The sequence below is a fragment of the Procambarus clarkii genome, chromosome 70 (genome assembly GCF_040958095.1).
Source record: "Procambarus clarkii isolate CNS0578487 chromosome 70, FALCON_Pclarkii_2.0, whole genome shotgun sequence".
Classification (NCBI taxonomy): domain Eukaryota; kingdom Metazoa; phylum Arthropoda; class Malacostraca; order Decapoda; family Cambaridae; genus Procambarus; species Procambarus clarkii.
In genome coordinates this window covers 19,209,555-19,215,617 of record NC_091219.1, presented here as the reverse complement: position 1 = coordinate 19,215,617, position 6,063 = coordinate 19,209,555, and positions in this window count along the sequence as shown.

Below are 6,063 nucleotides of genomic sequence, written 5' to 3'. Positions count from 1 at the left end.
TATTAAATAGGTACTTTTCTACATTTTTATGAAAACTAGTTACCCTCTCCTACATCTGTGAGAATCTATTGCTATAAATTTGTACCTTTACCTTTTCAAATAGGTACTTTTCTATCCTTATGAAAATTAGGCTTCCACATTTGTTGGTCTATATTACTACAAATTTGTACATATACCTAGTCATATAGGTATTGCATATTCAAATGGGTATGTTTATACATATTCTTATAAAAAATAGATACCATTTTCTACATTTGTGGGACTCTTACAATAAATTTGTACTTTTACCTATTCAAATGTATTTTTCTATCCTTATGAAAATTAGTCATCTACATTGGACTATTATTGCAAATTTGAACATATACCTATTCAAATAGGTAGTACCTATTCAAATAGGTAGTACCTATTCAAATAGGCAGTACCTATTCAAATAGGCAGTACCTATTCAAATAGGTAGTACCTATTCAAATAGGTACTTTTTCTATCCTAATGAAAATTTGTCTTCTACATTTGTTGGACTATTATTGCAAACTTGAAAATATACCTATTCTACCTATTCAAATAGGTACTACCTATTCAAATAGGTACTACCTATTCAAATAGGTACTCTTTCTATCCTTATGAAAGTAAGTCTTCTACATTTGTTGGAATTTTATTGCAAATTTGAACATATACCTATTCAAATAGGTAGTACCTATTTGAATAGGTACTACCTATTCAAATAGGTACTTTCTACCTATTCAAATAGGTACTTTTTCTATCCTTATCCAAGTTGTTTTCCACATTTGTTGGGCTATTATTGCAAATGTGTACATGTACTACCTATTTGAATAGGTACTACCTATTTGAATAGGTACTACCTATTCAAATAGGTACTTTCTACATATCCTTGTAAACACTAGTCTTCTACATTTGTGGGAATTTAATAATACAAATTGGTTCATGTACCTATTTATTATCATGGGAACATTCATGCACAATAATGCAAGGGTAATGAAAAAGGACTTGCTAGCGCACCTGAAACGCAACTCCAAATTAAATGTATTCGTAGCCATGCAGTCACCTATTCTACAAAAAACCTGCAGGAAGTTTTTTGTACCTCCTCTAATTCTCCCGTAGTGCAAAAATACCAGCAATGTTATGAGAGAGCCTTTGATGGGTCCTTGAGACCCTCCCTTCCCCATTCAGAGGCTTTGGTTTTCTCGTCTTCCTGGCTAAATGACAGATTCGAGGCTAAAGGACTGAGGAGGAAGTCGAGTAGTCCCTTTGTAACGTGCAGGTGGGACTAATGAGTGAACTGCTTCATGATCGAGTTCTCTGTTTTGTGGCATCATGGCCTCATTTTCTATGCTGTGTTTACTTTGCAGATTCTATGTTTAGGTCCCCCCCCTTTTTTTTTTAGGGACAATAAAGAATCCCCTGCTGCTTGTATTTCTTCAGCAGGGAGGAGGGGGGGTGGGGGTTCCTCTGGCAGGCTTACAATATCTTGCAAGGATGTAGTGTGGATTAAACTGGGAGAGCTTTCTAAGTAGCACCACTAAGGAGCCACCATAGGAGCCATCCCAGAAAGATTACAGAGACCCTAGAATTTAATTATAATTGTTGGTAACATAACCACTGTTTACACTGCAACTACTGTATGTAACATTACACATTGTACTTATTTTAGAAACACTGCAGAACTTTCAATATTGAACATTACAGGGCAAGTAATTATCAAAAGAAGGCACCAAACCAGGAAGGCTATGTAAGGTAATTATCAAGAGGGCACCAAACTGGGAAGTTTATGCAAGTAATTATCAAAAAGAAGGCACCAAACCGGGAAGGCTATGTAGCACCATCAAATGTGTGGAATAATCAGAGGCTGCTAAATATCACCAAGGATGCAAATACGAGAACAGAAATGCATAAGGTGAACGATATTAAAAGCATCCGATTCACCAAGAATTCCATTGAGGGACAAGTGACTGCGAGGGACGGTCGGAAAGCAAGATACACACTCGTCCTGGAAGTCAGGACATTCTGCAAGGATATGCAAAACTGTAAGAGGGACAGTGCAATTTGGACAATAAGGAGCAGGGCGGCGCTCCATTAAGTGACCGTGAATTAGGCGCGTAGGGCCAATACGCAACCTTGCTAGAGCCGTTTCCCACCGCCAGTTACGGTGGTAGAGACACACTACGGCCACGGGGAGACACTACGCTACAAGTACGCAGTTTGTTACCAACAACAGAAGACAACATTCCTCCAATCCTGCCAACGGGCAAGGATGGAGGAATGAATAACCGAATAAAAGTCGGAATAAGGAATGCCTTTACAGGAGATGGGACAAGAGCGGACAGCTTCCCTAGTGGCAGCATCCGCACGCTCATTTAAACACAAATATGGCTGGGGACCCAGCAAATCTCTACGGATTTAAATTTACTGGAGATAAGAAACATCCAATGTTGAATCTCGACGACCACTGGATGAACTGGATTAAAGGACTCCAGAGCCACAAAGGCATTGCGAGAGTCAACTACAACCACAAAGGAGGATTGACAGTGAGAAAGCAGGAGACGAAGAGCATGGAGAATAGCAAAAAGTTCTGCCGTGAAGATGCTAGTCTCCAGAGGCAGGCGACACATAAGTGTGGTCAGGAAAAACAACAGAGCAGCCTACACCGTCTACAGACTTAGACCCATCGGTGAAGACAGAAATGGAGCGGGAGTGTGAAGAAAACTGTTCAAGGAAAAAACGTTTCAGAACTGTAGGAGGGGTAAAAAGTTTAGTCACGTGGGTTAGGGTTTTATAAAATTTAGGAAGGGGGGGGATCCTTCACGAGGGCAAGGACAGAACAACACGAGAAATATTAGTAACACTAACCGAAAGAGAATTTTGTAGGCGATTTTATAAAATTTTTGTAGGGTTTTATAAAATTTAGGAAGGGGGGGATCCTTCACGAGGGCAAGAACAGAACAACACGAGAAATATTAGTAACACTAACCGAAAGAGAATTTTGTAGGCGAGACAACTGGAAGGAGGAAGGTGGTGAAGGGGAACAGACTACAGGAGGGGTATAAGTCAAAGCACAACATAGGCGAGAGAGGTGTTTTTTGTACCAAAAACACCAGCCAGTTTCAACATACAAGCTGAGAGTAGAAGTCGAATGAAAGGCACCAGAGCTGAGGCGCAACCCAGTACGGTGCAGAGCATCAAGACAGCGAAGAGTAGGAGGAGAAGCAGACGAGTAAGCAGGGAAACCATAATAGAGTTTAGACAGTACGAGAGAGGAATGTAAAGAGAGGAGTGTGCGCCTATCCGCTCCCCAAGAAGTACGAGACAAAACCTTAAGTAGGTTAAGGGTCTTAGAGCATTCAACTTGGAGGTAAGAGATGGGGTGACCATGAAAAACGAGTGTCAAAGATTAACCTCAGAAGCTTGGCGGAATCTTTGTACACAAGGGTATGACCATAAAACGATAAAGAGGGACGAAGAATGATCTACTTCCGAGTAAGTCATAGCACAAGAATAGTTGTAGAGAACTTGAAGCCATGATTGGTTACTCAAGATGACACAGTATCAGTCGCAAGTTGAAGCCACTGTTGAAGGAGAGGCAAATCACCAGCAGCAGCAAAGGGTAAGATCATCGATATAAAGAGCGGAGAAGATGCCAGAAGAGAGGAAAGACTATTGAGGGCAACCAGAAAAACAGTAGTGCTCAGAACACTACTTTGGGGTACACTTTCATATTGCCAAAAAGAGGCAGAGTGGTACCAAATGAACAAATCCACAAGGGCTGTGATGAGGGGTTCGAACTTTCATCCGGGATAATCCCAGATGAACCTTAGTCGATTGCGCCACAACATGGTTAGCACTCCTGGTTGCAATTCTTTTAACCATGTCGTGGCACAATAGACATTGCGACATGGGAGGGGGATGCACTCGGAGTCAGAGATGGGGGGGCGAGGCAGAAAGAGATGTCTTCTTACCTGCTGGGGAGGAGGAAGGAGAGAAGCCAGGCTTACGTTTCTGACTTAGAGAGACAGGTGTGCCAGCAGCAACGTACTGGGCAACAGACTCAATTGTCTCAACAGAAGAATGGGAACGAACATGAGTGCTGGGAGGATGATGGACAACAGCCTGGACAAACAGGCAGCATGGAGGGCCAAGAGACAGGGGGAAGGGGGCAGAAAGAAGGATCAGGTGGAGATGGGAAAGAAGACACAGGAGACACAGCACACTGGGAAGGGGGGAAAACTCCAGATGGAGAACCCCTCGGGTCAGAACGTAAAGGAGCAGGGGAAGAGTCGGTGGGCGTGTTTGGGTCTAAGGTCTGGAAACGGTTGTTAGACTGAGTAAGGGGGAAGGTCAAGGAGAGGTGGAACGCAACACGTGAGCATAAGATACGCTAGCGAAAGGGTTGAGAAGGCAGACTTGGCACCTCACTTCAGAAAAAGATAAATGATCCCGGTGTTTCAAGTTGAGGACGGCTTCCTCAAGTTTGTAGTGTATACACACGTAGGAGAAGGTAGGGTGGGCCTCACTGCAATCGAGGCAGCGAGCCTGGTGAGAAGAGCACTCAGAGTGACCTCCTTCCCCATACATGGGTTATAAACACAGCACTTGTGCATTTGAGGGCACTATGCCCAAATTTCCAGCACTTATTGGAAAGCCTAGGAGAGGGAATGTACTCCTAAATAGAGCATCTGGCACCAGCAAGAATTATAGGAGGCAGAAGGGTCCTACTATCAAAACCTATTTTCACAACTCGAAGGGGCTGATGGCGACACCCACAGGGGGGTCTAGTGAACATGTCTACTTGGAGGACAGGACAGAATAGCCTTGGGCTTCGAGGATATGTTTAATATCCTCATGGCAGTCTTTGAGGTCCCTAACACCAGTTGCAACATGGTGCAGGAGGAAAACAGTGCCAACATTGGTATTCAACTGTGTTTTTGGAGACCCCTAACAGGGGTCTCCCAATGCTGGACAATGCGGTTAAGCGGGCAGCTGCATCCTGAGGAGCAGCAGCAACAACACGTGTACCGAGATGGGAGTGGTTAAAAGTAACAGAGGCATCTACCGAATCAACAAGGTGTTTATGGAGGAAGAAATCGCCAGGTCTATCCAGACAGTCGAGATCGAAGTATTTAGCCCACGTAGTAGGACCAAACAAGGCATGGTACGTATTAATACGGAAAGGGATCGGGTGAGTGCGGCCGTGGCAGGTTCAGCATTGAGAAACCCCAGAGAGGAGGTTAAAAGGCGCAGTAGTCACAATGAGAGATGGAGCCATGCCAGGGGATGAGGTGGTCACCACTGGGGACTTGGGGCTCGACCCTTCCACAGAGGGAGGGAAGTAATCCTGTCAGGACACAATGTAATGGGAGCTACAGAGTCTGGTCTTCCATCACAGTCCGACTCTGGGGCCTGGTTGCCCACCCCATGAGCCTGGGTAAGAGAGGTTGTTTCGTTTTCCCATACAGCATTCGTTCTAAGTGGATGGCTGGGTGTCCAGGCTGGGGCGAAAAGGGATAATGAGGTCTTGGCACCAAGACCTTCTGAACATGCAGAAGGGCACCATGTAGGGTCCTTGAGTCACAGTACCGCCCGCTGGAGGGGTCGCCCCTGAGGGGCTGCCCTAAGTGGATGGCTGGGTGTCCAGGCTGGGGCGAAAAGGGATAATGAGGTCTTGGCACCAGTGTGGGAGAGTGGATGAAGCAGGAGGACTCCCCTGTTAAAAAGGGGGAGCACCACTGGGGACGACGCACCCCTTCCTGCACTGGCCCGCGCTCAACCTCCCTGGCTCCCCTGGTAGGTGGTATCCCTTGGTTCCAGGCCCCAAGGGATAATGAGATAATGGGGATAACTGGGGCCCTGGAACCAAGGGATACCACCTACCAGGGGAGCCAGGGAGGTCGAGCGCGGGCCAGTGCAGGAAGGGGTGCGTCGTCCCCAGTGGTGCTACCCCTTTTTAACAGGGGAGTCCTCCTGCTTCATCCACTCTCCCACACTGGTGCCAAGACCTCATTATCCCTTTTCGCCCCAGCCTGGACACCCAGCCATCCACTTAGGGCAGCC